Below are 17,381 nucleotides of genomic sequence, written 5' to 3'. Positions count from 1 at the left end.
AGTTCAAAAATTCGATTTGGGTCACTATGCTCCTTCATAAACATGAATCTGAATCGAACTAAAAAATTCCATTTCTAGTCTTTTAAATTTCAATTTTTACTTTTTATAAGATGTGATATTGGTGTCTGCGCCTTGAATTGCAATTGGGTCCATTTTCTTAACAATTTGTTCAATTTTAACCAAAAGGACTTATTTGCACATTTTATTTTCAATTTAGTCCCCGATTTCATTCCAAATGAAAATTAAATTTTTCCTAAGGGGACCCACGAAGATCTAGACCTCATAGCCTATTGTTATCGCCCCTCCAAATCCAATGGTGGCCTTGGTTTGAATTAATTCGATCAATTAGGCTTTGAACAATTCAAAAATCATTTTCGGACCAAACTCAAAATTTGGGCTTTTTATTGAAAATCAAGCTCTAAATTCATAAAAATACCCATTTTGCATGAAAATATATGGGGAAACTCAATTTTAAGTTTTTAACCTTAATTTCATGAAAAATAGTCGATTTGGGGCTCTAATTTCATCTAAAGATTGAAGCCGGATCTGCCGGTCGGAGCCGACCCAACCCGGCTGATCCGGGTCTGCGACTCACCACCCGCAGCCTCAAACGCGCACGTTCTTGTCCTTTTTGCTCACAACCATGCGACCTCACTGCCTGGACGTCGCAGAATCTTGGTTTTGTCGCGTTGTGCACGTGACGACCCGTACGGAGAGCAGCTGGCGTAACCCTTTCATCGGGATGGGGAGAGAGAAACGGCCAAAAAAATTTAGAGAGAGGGTGTTGCCGAGCGGGTACAAGCAAGGAGAGAGAGGACCGTTGAGGGGGAGGATGGCATTTTTTTGGCAAACATTCGCACAGAGAGAGAGAGAGAGAGAGAGAGAGAGCTTGAGCGGAGAAGGAGCTCGGCCATGGCATTTTGGAAAAAAAAAAAAAAGAGCAAGAGAGGTCCGAGAGTTACAGAGCACGAGAGAGAGTTTAGAGCGGCGCCGACGCTCGAATGAGCGTCTACAAGCTTCAAGGCACCTGAAGCACCGTCGCCAAAGCTCCAGTCATTGCCGGCACGGTCAAAAAGGTTGGTATAGCCCCGGCCTATGCGTCCCCTGTTTTTGTTACAGCCGGTACCACGTCGAGTTTGGCTCGGCTTCAATTTTTTATCAAACAGAGCCAAACCGACTGCATGCCAACGTTGCTTATGATTCCCTTAGTCGCGTATGGATAGCCACTCGCTCCGGTTTCACTCGCGGGGTCTTTATTCTCAGCTCGAACGTCGTCTTTTTGCATGCATGCCAACTGTTCGACAAAATGTCTGCCCAATCTTTTTACCTATTCTAGCTCTCGGCCATGTCGCTCTCGACCTTTATTTGCATTTCCTTTGCCTTGAATCTGTCCTAATACCAACGCTAAGCTCCCTATGATCTTGGTTTTGCATCGGTTTATACTAAAAATGATGGTTCGAACCTCCATGGTTTTCGGCCTGGACCGAGAGCTAATCGGAGTTGTTCGTGCGGTCGTCAGGCTTCAATGGAGCTCAAGTAAGTCTCCTCACACCTGTTGGATGTTGTTTGAACATTTGCAATTGAGGTAGAACGTAAAATTTTTCTGCGAAAATTCTCGCCGGAACCGCCCCTGTGACGGCCTGTTTGGCTAGGTTCAAGGCGTTGTTTGGTCTCGAGAATGGCTGTATGTTGATGTGGCAACGCTTAGGTTTCGTTTGGGGTAAAAATCGAGGAGTTTCCGTAAGTTTTCGATGTCAGAATCATGGTTCTGGCGAGGCGCTGGCGATATCTTCTCCGGCGAGACAGTTAACTGGTCAACTTTCGTTAACCAATCAACGCTGACGTATCGCGCCACATTAGCTCGACTGCTTCTCTTTAAAAAAAAAAAAGCCGGATTGGATGGCCGTGGATTAGCCATGTGTCACGATCTGGTGGTTTTAGAAGATAAAAAAAATGATTTTTAGATTTTCAAAATGATTTTCGAAAATTATAAAAAGTTGGATCTGACAGCCATGATTGTGCCAAGTGGTATTCTGTGGACCGTCAGATCATTTCTTTTAAATTAGAAAATTTAAATCAAGACAGACGCACCAGGGGAAGCCACGTGGCACGTCCTAGAGCGTCTGATAGGGAGAATTTCGGGTAATTAGAAAATCATTTTAAAAAAAGGTTAAACTTTCAAAAATCCAAAACTATGTCGTTTAGTACCGACTGGGACCCGTATGGTCTGGGCCGGGCGCCCGAGAGGCGCGGACCGGGTTGACCCAGTCCGGAAAATATTTTTTTAATAATTAAAAACTCAAAAAATAATAAAAAATCAGAAAATTCGAAAAAAATCATAAAAAATGTATAAAAATCATAAAAAATTTCCCAAAAAAAGGAAAAATTCAGAAAAATTCCAAAAAAAAAAAAAAAAACCAAAAAATAGAAGATGGTTATAATCAACTGGCCAAGACCTATTTTAGATATTTTGACCCCTGATCCCTCCAAAAATAACGATTATGCCCTTTTGGTAAATAGTCTCCAAATTTCCCCAGATTACCCTTGGACCATAATCACACATTCTCTAAGCCATTAGGCCTATATTAGGGAAGCCTTGATCCGTATTGATGTGCTTATTCGTGTACTTGATTGCGCATTTATTTTATTGATCGTGGTTGGTCGGATTAGTTTTTCAATTTGCGTGAAAACCCAATTCGAATTCACCTCATTCGGAATTGGAGTCTGCATGAAATCTTAGTTAGGATAATCACTTATCGTTAGATACCGAAACGGCATTGGTAGCGATACCAACGTAACCAAGTCCCCGAACCCCGAATTTTTGGTTCCGCAGAACCGAATAATCTCTCCCAATCGCTCGGTGAGGTTTCCCGTCTACCTTCTAAGAAAGACCAGTGGCGACTCCAATTGCATGAACACAATGCACATGTCACCCTACCACACTAAGGTTGAATACAATCGATTGTTATCGTTGAAAATCCTAAAAAATACTCCCATCACAATTTGGTATGGGCCTAGAAGGGCCCGTGCCGAGAAAAGCCCGCCACCTTCCGAGGTGGGTCTATTGGCAATCCATTAGCCCGGACAATGACCGAGAGCCGACGGGTCGCGACGGTTCCTACGATAGATGATGTTTGCATAAAGTATGTCTTGCACTTCTTTGCTTTAAAAATGATGATTGAAAACTGCGGGAGCTATGAATTAATGGAAGAGATGCTTAAAGAATACGTTTACAAGGAGGGACAAAAATCAATTGTACATCAACCGGTGCTCAAAGGGTATACGCTTCTTCGGGATGGTTTATGAAGCTACTGGAAGCAAACACAAAATTTGTTACTAAGGATGCTAGAAAGTCCCGCCGATTTTACTTGCCATTTAGCTCTCGAATGCTCGAGAAATCTTGTATGACACTCGTGTCGCGACCTAAAAATTAATTTAGGTTAATGGATTATTAGGTTAATTAGATGAATTAACTAACCTAATACGGACTCTCCCAAGCCCTACTAATTCGCAACTTAGGTTTGATTTTTTTTTTCTTTTGTAGGAGCCGCCACCAATCTTTTTTGGTAGGTAGATTAGATATCTAAATAAAGTACGGGAGAATACTTTATTTTCTGCTAACCAGAGATTTAGGGTTCGGGAACTTGATTATGTTAATTTTTAATTAACACTCTTTTGGTTCCAGATTTCATGAAAATGCCTTTTCTTGATTGATGATGCGAATTGAATATTTTTTTTTTCGTTTTCCCTTTCTTTTTGTTCTATTTTTTCAATTTTTTTAAATGAATTTGAACAGAATTAAACAAAAATGCCCATAATATACCTTTAATTCCGAATTTTCCGATAAATCTTCTCATTCCCGAATATCCGGGCCGGAGCAAGATTTTATCTGTTTTATCCTCGAGGATTCGAGTCGGTATGCGGATAAATATATGGAAATACAACCCCTTCTCGCCAAAGGGCAGAATACGAATTTCTATATTTAAATCGCCATCCCATCCCATAAGATCATGAGCGTGGCATGTGATTTAATTTTCCGACGGGACTAGGCACCAGGGAGCATACATTATAGGCGCTTTTGTTTAAAGATGTGCAAATATTTATTGAATTTTTGAAAATCCTTAGGGGATTCCGGAATTTTCAAGGAGATAGGCTCTTATCCACAAAGGATCGATATCTTTTAAAAAATTGGAAAGATTATCTTTTGAAATTTTTCAAAGCATATTAGATAACTTTCTGAATTTTAAAGATGCATTCAATATCTCTAAAAAAAAATCTGATTGAATCTTGAGTTATTTGAATATTCTGAAAATCAATATTCTGCAAGATATGATTGCCTCAAAATTTAGTGTGATCTTATCCTTTAGTATTTTATTTTTTGAATTTTCCAAATCAGATTAGGGATGAATCCGAAAACAAGAGATATACTTCAATTCGGCATCTATCAATCCAAACAGACATATATCCGAAAATTCACTTCATCCACAAACATTCAAATCAAACGAACAATTTCCAGCCCAAGCATGGCAATTTGCATGAATTTGATGAACAATTTCAAAGCAATCGGACTGAATCTATGCATAATAACATAACAAAACGTTCGAGCTCCGTCTAGAGGACATGGAACATGCAAAACAACTAAAAAAACGTGCAAACAATGCATGACAACGACACAAAGCAGCAATTTCGATTCCATTTAAAACGTGACAGATTAGTGATCATGAAAACAACGAACGCAGGCGCGTTTTTTTTTTTTTTGTCTTGGATCAAACGTGCACATGGAAACAACATCAAAAACAGCATGAATCACGTGTAGAACAGAAGCTAAAAACAATCAAAGACTCGCCTTTTAGCTCCCGTAAATTCCTGCATGAATTAGTTATCATAAAACATGCGAAAACGAATATTTTCAGACCAAATAGCATGCCCATAGTAACAGAAACAGCATTGAAATAGCAAACAAATCATCCAGAAAACATGCTTATTTCAACCCTAAAAGTGCACGAGAGTTACCTTGATTCGCCGGGCAAAAATTGAGTCGATTCATGACGAGAAGCAAGCTAGGCAGCAGCTCCACAATAGATTGGAATATAGGCGGCGTGTTGGCAATTTTCGGGACTTAGATGGATGGCCTCGGTGAACCTCTCTAGCTCTCTATTTTATGTGAATAAGATGTTTGAGCAGAAAAATTTTGCCGACCCCCCACTAAACCCTAGGCATAATTGTGTATTTACGGAACAAAGGGTTGAACGCAAGCGTAGGGTTTACCGACGACCGTTCGATTCAGAAACTCTTATTAGATATCGATCGTCGGATTGAAAATTCTGACTTTTGAAGAGTCCTATTTATTAAAAATAGCTAGAATTTTCGTCCAAATGAGGATTCCCACAAGTTGGACCAAAATCCTAGGCTTTTGTGGGCTCATTTTGTCATTTCAAACCCAATTGGACCTTAATTAATCAAATGAATAATTAATTTAGGCCTTTTTGCAATTTTAAGAGCTCAAACGGGCTGTTTTAAGTCCAAAATTATGATGAAAAACTCGGCATCCCCTCTGGGCCTCATTCGAAATTTTCAAACTAGTCCGGTCCAGCCACCTATCAAATTAACTTAATTGACCCGGCATCCGACCCTAAATGCCATAACATGCTTTTGACTGACAGAAAATAAATGTGCTATGTATGATAAAATTATTTTTGTGAGAACCATTACTAATTCTCATTTTTATGAAATGATAAATGAAAATTAAAATTTAAGTGTCAACAACTCGAGCATGTTGTCAAGGATTGTGGAAGGTCTAGCTGAAACTTTCACGTGCCGTGCAAGTGCCGTGCATATAGTTTGGATAATATGGACAAGGTTTCCAATGACCTCGGCACCACTTTTGTGTTTCCTCGTGGGCAAAAATGAGTGGTAATAGGGTTCAAGATCTTCCAACAGAGAGAAGTTGTGGCCGTTAGGGGAGTCACATAGACATGTAGGTTTGAAAGTGGAAGGGAGTCGGAAGGATTGACCATTGGAAAACAAAGCAATTAGACACATGAGCTGAAGGAAAGCCATTGGTGTCTCAAGTACATGAGATGGGGGAGGTTTGTGTTTAGAACCCAACGAGAGCGACCATTTATACAGAAGCCGGATAGAAATTCGATGGTCCCCTGTTTATAGTCTTGGCTATGTATTGCATATCTTGTGACCAAGTTGGTGATCCAACCAGTGATTATTAGTGTTCAATTGCGATTTCATGTAAACAATACTCGTGAAGCTTCCGACAGAATTACATGTGCAATCGATATCCGTGCTTGTCATGATCGACTCTACTGCAACTTTTGGTTATCATATAATTATTATAAGAGCTTAGTGTGCCATCACTTGATTAAGATTTCCATACGGGTTATCGAGAAGTTTTTAACCGTGCCCATTTCTCCCTTTGTTATTAAAAATAGCTAGAATTTTCGTCCAAATGAGGACTCCCACAAATTGGACCAAAATCCTAGGCTTTTGTGGGCTCATTTTGTCATTCCGGACCCAATTGGACATTACCTAATCAAATAGATAATTAATTTAGGCCTTTTTGCAATTTTAAGAGCTCAAACGGGCTGTTTTAAGTTCAAAATTATGATGAAAAATTCGGCATCCCCTCTGGGCCTCATTCGAAATTTTCAAACTAGTCTGGTCCAGCCGCCTATCAAATTAAGCTTAATTGACCCGGCATCCGACCCTAAATGCCATAACATGCTTTTGACTGACAGAAAATAAATGTGCTATGCATGATAAAATTATTTTTGTGAGAACCATTACTAATTCTCATTTTTATGAAATGATAAATTAAAATTAAAATTTAGGTGTCAACAACTCGAGCATATTGTCAAGGATTGTGGAAGGTCTAGCTGAAACTTTCACGTGCCGTGCAAGTGCCGTGCATATAGTTTGGATAATATGGACAAGGTTTCCAATGACCTCGGCACCACTTTTGTGTTTCCTCGTGGGCAAAAATGAGTGGTAATAGGGTGCAAGATCTTCCAACAGAGAGAAGTTGTGGCCGTTAGGGGAGTCACATAGACATGTAGGTTTGAAAGTGGAAGGGAGTCGGAAGGATTGACCATTGGAAAACAAAGCAATTAGACACATGAGATGAAGGAAAGCCATTGGTGTCTCAAGTACAAGAGATGTGGGTGGTTTGTGTTTAGAACCCAACGGGAGCGACCATTTATACAGAAGCCGGATAGAAATTCGATGGTCCCCTGTTTATAGTCTTGGCTATGTATTGCATATCTTGTGACCAAGTTGGTGATCCAACCAGTGATTACTAGTGTTCAATTGTGATTTCATGTAAACAATACTCGTGAAGCTTCCGACAGAATTACATGTGCAATCGATATCCGTGCTTGTCATGATCGACTCTACTGCAACTTTTGGTTATCATATAATTATTATAAGAGCTTAGTGTGCCATCACTTGATTAAGATTTCCATATGAGTTACGAGAAGTTTTTAACCGTGCCCATTTCTCCCTTTGTTATTAAAAATAGCTAGAATTTTCGTCCAAATGAGGACTCCCACAAGTTGGACCAAAATCCTAGGCTTTTGTGGGCTCATTTTGTCATTCCGGACCCAATTGGACCTTAACTAATCAAATGGATAATTAATTTAGGCCTTTTTTCAATTTTAAGAGCTCAAACGGGCTGTTTTAAGTTCAAAATTATGATGAAAAATTCGGCATCCCCTCCGGGCCTCATTCGAAATTTTCAAACTAGTCCGGTCCAGCCGCCTATCAAATTAAGCTTAATTGACCCGGCATCCGACCCTAAATGCCATAACATGCTTTTGACTGACGGAAAATAAATGTGCTATGCATGATAAAATTATTTTTGTGAGAACCATTACTAATTCTCATTTTTATGAAATGATAAATTAAAATTAAAATTTAGGTGTCAACAACTCGAGCATGTTGTCAAGGATTGTGGAAGGTCTTGCTGAAACTTTCACGTGCCGTGCATATAGTTTGGATAATATGGACAAGGTTTCCAATGACCTCGGCACCACTTTTGTGTTTCCTCGTGGGCAAAAATGAGTGGTAATAGGGTTCAAGATCTTCCAACAGAGAGACGTTGTGGCCGTTAGGAGAGTCACATAGACATGTAGGTTTGAAAGTGGAAGGGAGTCGGAAGGATTGACCATTGGAAAACTGTCGCGACCTAAAAAAAATAAACGAGTTAATTTTCGGGCTAATGGATTATCAGGTTAATTAATTAACTAACCTAACTCGGACTCTCCTAAGTCCATACCAAATCGCAACTTAAGGTTCAAATAATTAACATGCAATATGATTTGAATTTGGAGTCGCCACTAATCATTTTCGGTAGGTTGATTAGAAACCTAAATAAAATAGTGGGAGAAAACTATCTTATTTCCGCGAACCGGAGATTTTGAATTCGGGGATTTGGTTACGTCAGATTTCTCTAACGCCCTTTCGGTACCATTTTCATGAAAAATATTTGATTTGGCAATTTTGATGGATTTTACTTGAAATTCAAAGATGCAATTTTTTGATTTTTTATCTTCTTTTTTGTGAGAATGTAAAACATTGAACTTTGTGCGATATACACCATGGATGATTTAGAAAGAAAGAAAACGCAGCCAAGCACGAGTATTTACAGAAATAAATTAACATGTAATAATGCTAAAATTTGGAACACGTGGCATGTCTAAAATAAACAAACAAATGTTCAAACCCAACGATTACATTTTTGTAGATCGAGATGGAAATGATTACCTTCTATTACACAAAATCTTACTTACATACACGTTATAGTTCCCTTCAAGATCTCGGAGCTGGAAGAATGCGGCTGTCGTCGAAAATGGCAAGCAATGGCGTTGTTGGGTTGCGAGGGGCGAAATATGTGTCGGGACTTGTCGAAGATGATGCTCGACTAAAACTCTTTTCTTCACTCTCGAATTTTCTCTTCTGATTTTTCTCAAGAACTCTCTTTTTCCTCTCTAAAAATTCCTCTCAAAAACTCTCTCAAAACTCTCTTAATTCTCTTCCACTCCCCCCCTCTAAAACTCTTCTCAAGAGCTCTCTACCTTCTCTATCACCAAAATTCTCCTCCTCAATTCTCAAGAACTCTCCCTCTTTTATAGCCAAATTTCTCCACCCTTCATTCTTCATCTTCATTTCTTCACCTTCCATTTTCATCTTCCCTTCTTCATCTTCATTTCTTCACCTTCCATTTTCATCTTCCCTTCATCACCTTCCCTTCATCATCTTCCCTTCTTCATCTTCCCTTCTTCATCTTCTTTTGGTATTTGCAATACGGTCCCCGAAGTTCCAAGTATTTGCAATGCGGTCCCCGAAATTTTAAGTATTTGCAATACAGTCCCTGAAGTTTCAAATCTTCTCGGTGTATTTTTCCATCCCGTGCCTAGTCTAGACGCATGCTAAATTAAGTGTTCCGCTTGCCCAATTATATGCCAATGCAATGTACGCTAAAAATAAATATGTGAGATGATTTTTATTTAGAACTAAAATTAGTTCTAATTTTTATGCAAAAAAATAGATTAGTCAAAATTTAGGCGTCAACAGCTGCCCCTCTTTGAGTGGAGGCTCGTAGAGGTTCCGCTCAAAGACAAAATTGAACCCTAAATTTTGACAGTGCAAATGATGAATGAACTTTTTGGCGGGAGTTTTAATCCCATTTTTATGAAATGATGCATGATATGCAAGACTGTAAATAACATGTGCTAAAACTTCTCCTCCTCTTTTTTTGTTAAAGAAACCTGCACATGGATCGCATACGAGAATACATGTTTTATCAAATACCTCGTAAGGTGACGGTTCTCTTAATTTCCAAGCTTCTTTTTGCGGATGTAAGGATTTTAAGGTATTTGGCCTATCTGTTATCAAAGACTTCTCCCTAATGCAAGACAGCGCAAGATATGTGTGTCGTTTGAGATCACAAGAGCTACGTCGTTGTGAGTCGAAAGAAGTGGGATCAAGTTCACAAGAGCTACGTCGTTGTGAGTTGATTAAATGTCGAAATCGCCAGTGCATATGTCTTCACGATTCGAAAAGGGGGAACCAAAATCATAAGAGCTACGTCGTTATGATTTGGTTTGGATCAAAATCATGGGTGCTTATGTCTTCATGATTTGATAGAGGAGCCGAAAATCATAAGAGCTATGTCATTATGAGCCGACTAAAGGTCAAGATCACCAGGGCATACGTCTTCGTGATCTAAGACCGAAATCATAAGAGTTACATCGTTATGATTTGATAAGATGTCAAGATCGCCGGTGCATATGTCTACACGACCTGACAGGAGAGGCATATTGCCTGATTTGAACAATATTTTAGAGGAGTACCACCGAATGGAATCGATAAGTACAAAAGGGGCATATTGCACGAATTGAATCATAACAACTATCATCGGATGAGTTGTTAATTTGAAAAGGGGTTCAGAAAACTTACCCGGGTTCTCCAAACGATTAATCAAGGAACGAAACAGATTGCTCGTATCGTACCTGGTAGGCATTTGCCAAAGAAACTTGCTCATTCAATAATCATTGGATGAATTTCGAGACCTTGGGAGGGAACTCGAACATAGGGAATGTATTACCTATCATAGAATGTCAGAGGTAACACACACAAACATATTCAACAATGAGTATAATGCAATCACTCATACTATGGCTCATGCATAACCATTCTGTCAAGTTTGCATTACCAATTTTGTCCAGGGAGGTTCTCACATTACGAATACCTCGAATGTAAGCTGAATGGGGGGACTTTAGTCCGAAAGGGCTTTCTCTCACTCTCGAGAAAAGCTATTTATCCCGTCTGCAGGATTCAAGAGAAATCACTCAATCTTTCCATCATCGCGTTCGATAAGGATCCAAGTAATCTCGCAATTGATACGACCGAGCCGATCCGGAGGTCTTGATTAGGACCGTAATGAGAGCTAGGTCAAAGGTTTACAAAGGGGACTCTAGTTGAGTCAAGGCTGCTGAAATGAATTTCTTCATCATCTGCTCCAGATTTACAAGTCAAGAATCCCGCAAAAATGAGAGAGAAATAATCTTGCTCGAACTTTTTCGAGTGATGCTTAAAATCATTTAACTCTACGTTAACTCAAGTGCCATAATCAGAAGAGACTTTGGAGGGTTATAACGTAGGCTAGGATTGGGGACCGAGGAACGAAAAGGCTCGTTTTGGCTCACAAATTAAATGAGAAGGGGCTTGACGTTGGTGATCATCGCCGACTAGTCACCGATCTTGGTCTTCCGGAAATGTCTTGAGAAAGAATACCATCATTGAATGAGGGATGGTAGTTTTCTACTGAAAATTGCACTTTGCAAACCGATTTCTTGGGGAGTCTTCTTCACAACAAGTGTTTGTCAAGGATTTGCAAGAGACACAATGCAAACATGTACATGGAATTTACAACTTAACATGCAAAAATGTACATTCAAAATTCAGAAGTACTTTACAAATGAATGTGCATTGGCCTTACTTTTGGTAGGCACTTTGCTTTTCCTATGCTCGAAATTTTCATATGAGATCGGCCTTTGCTTTTCTTACTCCCGACTCTCATTTTCCTTTTTTTTTTCTTCTTTTTTTCAAGAAGAGATTTCTTTTCCTTTTTCTTTGAGAGCTCTTCGACATCTCTTTATTTTGCTTTTTTTTTTTTTTTTTTTTTTTTTGAGAGCGGGCCCTTCTCCTTTAAGCTGAGTTTGCCTCCCTTTTTTTTTACAATCCCATGATTTTGAACCAGGAATTACAACAAACATAAACATTTACAAAGAAAAATTATGTAAACATAAAAAAATCTAGCATACAAGAAATGAGTCCATTCGGGAATTCTCTGTTGACCCGACCATCTCCAATTCTAATCCTTGAGAAAATGCTATCTTCGTATTTGGAATGAGCAAATGATCACCAACAGGGGTTTAAGAAATGAATTTGCAGGCTCAAGTGGGCTATGCAAAGAATGAAGTGTATAGGATAGAGAAATGAATGCTCTTCATCATCCTAAGGCACTTGAATTAAAATTCGAGTATAAATGCAAAGAAACACCCGAAGATTAATGTTAGTCCGAGCAAGAATATTTATAACTATTTACCTCGTGTTGCTGCTAGAATTAACCCGTCTGGATCCCGATGTGGGGTGGTTCTTGACGGGGGTAAAGAAATGAAACCACCGCTCAAAAGGGGTAATCAATGGATCACCCGTAGTGTTTGAGATAGAGAACTGAATGCCTCTGTCATTTCGGCTATCGTACCTTTTGCAAGAAAACCTTTTACCTTGTGAAATGCGGAACTTAGCCACCGTTCAACTCGCTTGAAAAAATGGGACGTGTTTGGAAAAAGATTGTCTTTCATCATCCCGCCCTGCCCCATTCCATACATTCGATGTATCTTATGTAGTTCATGTTCCTTATTCAGAGTTGGTAAATTAAACATGAGGAACAGTCATGCGCAAACGATGCAATGTATGAAAGTTTTTGAGCATATAAAATGCAACAACTTTTTATCTTGGTGGACAGAATTCGCAAGCACATAAGAAACTTCTTAGGGGCGTGAATTGGGAGTTGCCCCTGCTCATGCAAATGAGTTGCAAAACTTCATTATCCGGTTCGAGACATGAGATTGTCAAAGGCTCCGGGAATTTCTTATTTCATTAATTTTTCGGGAAGAATGGATACTTCCCTATCCGGAAAGGCGGTGATCCCCGTAAAAATCAAAAGGGAAAGCGTCAATGTACGTTCTCATGTTCTAAACAAGTTGAAACGATACCGCTTTACCCTTGTACGTATTTCTTGTGAACTTTGAATTGAAAAGATCAACTCATCTGGATCGGATTGTATGTCCGGGATGTTATCTCTCCAGGTCCCGTAACCATCCGGGCCAAAACTTCAACTGGTACTTGATCGCCAAGCAAAAAAAAATTTTATTAGTCTTTGTACATTGATGCCAAATCCCGAGATCGAACTCGGGACGCCTCGGACCACTGTCATTTCCCAACCACTAGGCCGTGGTGATGTTGGCGTCCACGGTTGGTTCGCTTTTTGCTATATTATTTTCAAAACAGTTGGCAATCCCACGTCGAGAATAAAATAAGCATAATTTAGAGTTTGAAATGATCGAGAGCCAATTGGGACGATACGTAGTTACCCATCTTTGAGCCTGCTCGGTCTTTTATTCTTATTCTCCCGTGTAAGGCTATTCAGAACCTCTCTTTGCGGGCATTCCGGGGCGTCGTCCACAAATTGATTTGCTACTGGCCTAGCTTAACAGGGAACTTACGCATTTGATAAGAGAGGAGGAAATTCGCCATTTAACTCTGGATTAATTCTAGACACCTCTTCTACTGGCCACTCCAATGATTGACTGATTTTGTCTTGGATCAGACTCCAACGATTGTTGTTTGAGGACCCGGAATCACTAGCTTCGGATCACGGCTCCGGAGGTCCTTCGGTTCCGAGCAAGCTCATCAAGGTGGCGAGCTCGTCATCAAAGTAATCCTTCGATGTTTCGAGCAATTGATGCTCGAATTGGGTATTGTTGTTTGCTAACATCGGTGACAGATTTCCCACTTTGTTTTCGCCGTGAACAGTCTGACTCCTTGAGCTTGAGCTTTCACCGTTGCCCACCATTATCTTAGCCACTATAAGAGAAGTGGTTGACATTTCGGGAACCGGCAAAGGACTTTCCGGTGATACATGGATGGTGTGTACTATCTCAAAAGTATGGTAGGAATCTTCTTCATCATGAGCCGGCTCGATGTAAGGGATGGCCGTTTCATTAAAAATCTGGTGATCTTCCTTTCCATGGACAATCACCAACTTCCGAAAGAGAATGTCAAACAAAGAAGGCCCGATCTGAATCTCCAAGTTGATCCGCCCAAAGACATCCTTCTTTACGCCATTGAATGAGCGAACGAAAGTCTTGGCCGTCAGCAACCTGAGCCGGTGACTTCCGCAATCGGTCGACAATGCTATATACACTCGCCTTAATTACAACCAAGAATTCCTTAGCATCTTTCTTAGTGACTTACTTAGTCGGTTGGTCATTATTATAAGCGCGTCCCGATCTTGTTATCGGGGCAAGATTGTAGGACCAAGGAACGGCCTTGTGACTAACGTACGGAAAAGGCCGGGGTGAGACAATGACTATTCCAAGTTCATCGTCCGCTGCATCTTCCAAGGCGGGCATGTCCGCTAACTCTGGGTCATTCTTGATCAAGTTAGTCACATTGGCATCTTCCACTTGAGATTCTTGAAAGGTCTCGGGTTAGGTCAAATCTGCGAACTCCCGATCCCGACCAATGATAATCCGGGATATAGTGGCCACTGTTCCGATTTGACTTGCTCGGACTATGAATCCGTCCTTCGGGAGAGCGGAGAACTTTTCCTTCAACCGATCGAGTGATATCGGTTCACCGACCTCATAATATCCCGCCTGAAATGATCCGGCAACATTCGGCGAGAATGCCTTAGAATCGAAAAGATCTTGAATCCGATACTTCAGTACGAAACAGCCGTCGGTGTCATGTCCGAGCTCCCCGCAGTGGTACTCACATTTCTTCGATGGATCATTTCTCGGCGAGCTTGTGTTCTTGGGTCGTAGAGGCTCGGAAGTCGATAAACCTCTCTTACGTAGAACCGCGAGTACTTGCGACGGGGTTCCTAGTAGAGGAGTAAACTGCCGAGGGGGCCGTTGATTCCCTCTTTGTCGTTGCGCGCCGAAATTAGCCTGCTGCTGATTAGGAATCTGTACGACCGGCATCCGGGTCGTGGGTTTTTGGCTGTAGGTCATGTTAACCTGTGGGGCCGATTCCTTGTCTTTCCTTACCGCAAACCTCTTAGTTGTTGTGGTGACATCATCGTACCAACTTTTCTTCATACCGTTCTCGATTTCTTCAGCCATTACGATGAGATGGCTGAATGACATAGTAGCAGATCCCAAAATTCGAGTTCTCATAACCGGCGGGAGGGTGGAAACAAACAATTTCATGAGTTCCCTTTCAGAAGGGACTGGTTTTAGCTCGGATGACACGTTCCTCCACCTGGTGTCATACTGCTTGATTGTTTCTCCCTTTTTCATCTCAAGCTGCTCAAGGTCTTCTCTGGTGGTGAGCACATCCAAGTTAAAGCTAAAATGTTTGATGAAAACATTAGCTGCCTTCTCCCAATCATCCATCCGGTAGATCTCGTAGTCTGTATACTATCTCATGACAGCTTCTTTTAAACTTGCCTGGAAAGTCCGAACCATTAAAGGGCCGTTGGTCGCATGCTTATTCATTCTTGTCTGGTACATCCGGACGTGCTGAACCGGGTTGGAAGTTCCATCATACTTCTCAAAGTCGGGCATCTTGAATTTCTCCCGCACCGTAACCTTTGAAAAGACAGACAGGTCAATCTGGGGTATGTTGTGAGTTCTCTCAACCTCTCGGATCCTCTGTTCCATTTGGGCCAACAGCTTGGCCGCATCACCATTCAATCCGGGGGCCACAGGATCGGCTTGAGGGATTGGGACTACGGGTGGCGTGCTCGAGCTCACGCCCGTGATGATCACATCATCTAGTAGCATTGTCGGATAGGGAGTAGCTTCCGGGGCTTTACCGAAGTTGTCCGTAGGGGGAACTAGAGCGGGAAGCGGCGGGCTGGCGGCGGATGATTGAAGTTTGGCGGTGAAGGCGGCCATCATTTCTTCCATCTTTCGGGACATCATCCCTTCGAAGCGCTCGGTCAAGGAGCCAAGTTTCTCGTCTAGGGCAGCACCGACGGTGGCGTTGATGTCGGCCATCTTCCTCGCGATCGATCGAGTAATATGTGGAGGATCCGTGATAAATTACCTGTATGCATTAACACACACAAAATGAGTACGGGGAGCAAGAATAGCGAGCCGGTCCATGGCATCCCTCTAGACTCAAATGAACAAAGTGATTATGACCAAAGGATTGAAACATGTAATTTTCAGTTTGTCCGCTTTTACGAAAAAATTCGTATTAATTCGTACGTTGATCAAAACATGTCCAAATTTTACGAGCTTGTAGTTGAGAAGATGATGAACAACTTTTATGTTGGCCAATCAGACTAGAAATGCACGGATCAAATCAGTTTAATGTGTCTTTCCAAAAAAATCACGTTCAGAAAACTGTTATAACCGCATGTTGTTGAAAAAACGAAGGGCCATCTTAAATTATGAATTTAATTCTGAAATTTTGCAAGATATTAGTTGAAACATAGGTCTACAACTTTCGTGTTTGACACTTACTCAAAGCTCGATCGTAGAATTTAGTAAAAATCGCACAGCAGGAATAAGCCAAATCAGAATTGAGGACAACCGATGAAATTGTAAAAGCTACGGAAGCAAAGTGCGAAATTGGAAATAAGACAATGAAACTTCTAATCAATCAACCTAAACCATGGACCGGCCCAAAATAAAAATGAGATAACAGGGTACAAGAGACAAGAAATTACCTCTCATACGAAGAAAATGCCAATCACAAAGACATGCGCATGAATTGTGAGTTTAAATCTTATTCTATCTATCCAAAAGGCTTTTGCAAAGTGAAATGATGAACGAAATGACATGTCGCAGCCTCGCGCGCAATCATCATGACTAGTCGCAACATCGCGTACAATAGTCATGACTAGTCGGGTCCAATCACTTCGGCTTGGTTCGGTCGACAAGGGCAATTCTCATGCATCGTAGCCTCACGTGTATGAGAACGACCCTTGAGCCATTTTTTGGAAAAATTTTCGGGATCCAGATGGGATAACCTTTAGCGAAACCTTACCGCCAAGATTAAAGAACCATCTAAATATCATCTTAAAACTATTAGTGTGACCCGGATCCGGTCACGGGTTGTGTGCGATGTAGTGTAGTGCAAATACGATAAATCATGCACAACAATTAAAGGCAAACACTGCTTCAATGATTCAAAAGTTAAATCACAATTCCAATTCACCAAACCCGCAAAACAAAGGGTTAGCCGATCACTCCTCCCCTTATAACTCCCAATCTGCAAAAACATTTACCACCTAAGAATGAGAATTCAACCAAAGTTTACCAAATCAAGTGATTTCTTTTTCATGAAATTATCCGGCCTAAGTCCTTTTTGGATCCCCAAATGAGTCGCCAAGTCATCGCGACCTAAAAAAAATAAACGAGTTAATTTTCGGGCTAATGGATTATCGGGTTAATTAATTAACTAACCTAACTCGGACTCTCCCAAGTCCATACCAAATCGCAACTTAAGGTTCAAATAATTAACATGCAATATGATTTGAATTTGGAGTCGCCACTAATCATTTTCGGTAGGTTGATTAGAAACCTAAATAAAATAGTGGGAGAAAACTATCTTATTTCCGCGAACCG

This window comes from Rhodamnia argentea, chromosome 8 (genome assembly GCF_020921035.1).
Source record: "Rhodamnia argentea isolate NSW1041297 chromosome 8, ASM2092103v1, whole genome shotgun sequence".
In the NCBI taxonomy this organism is placed as follows: Eukaryota; Viridiplantae; Streptophyta; class Magnoliopsida; order Myrtales; family Myrtaceae; genus Rhodamnia; species Rhodamnia argentea.
This window is presented reverse-complemented; position numbering follows the sequence as displayed.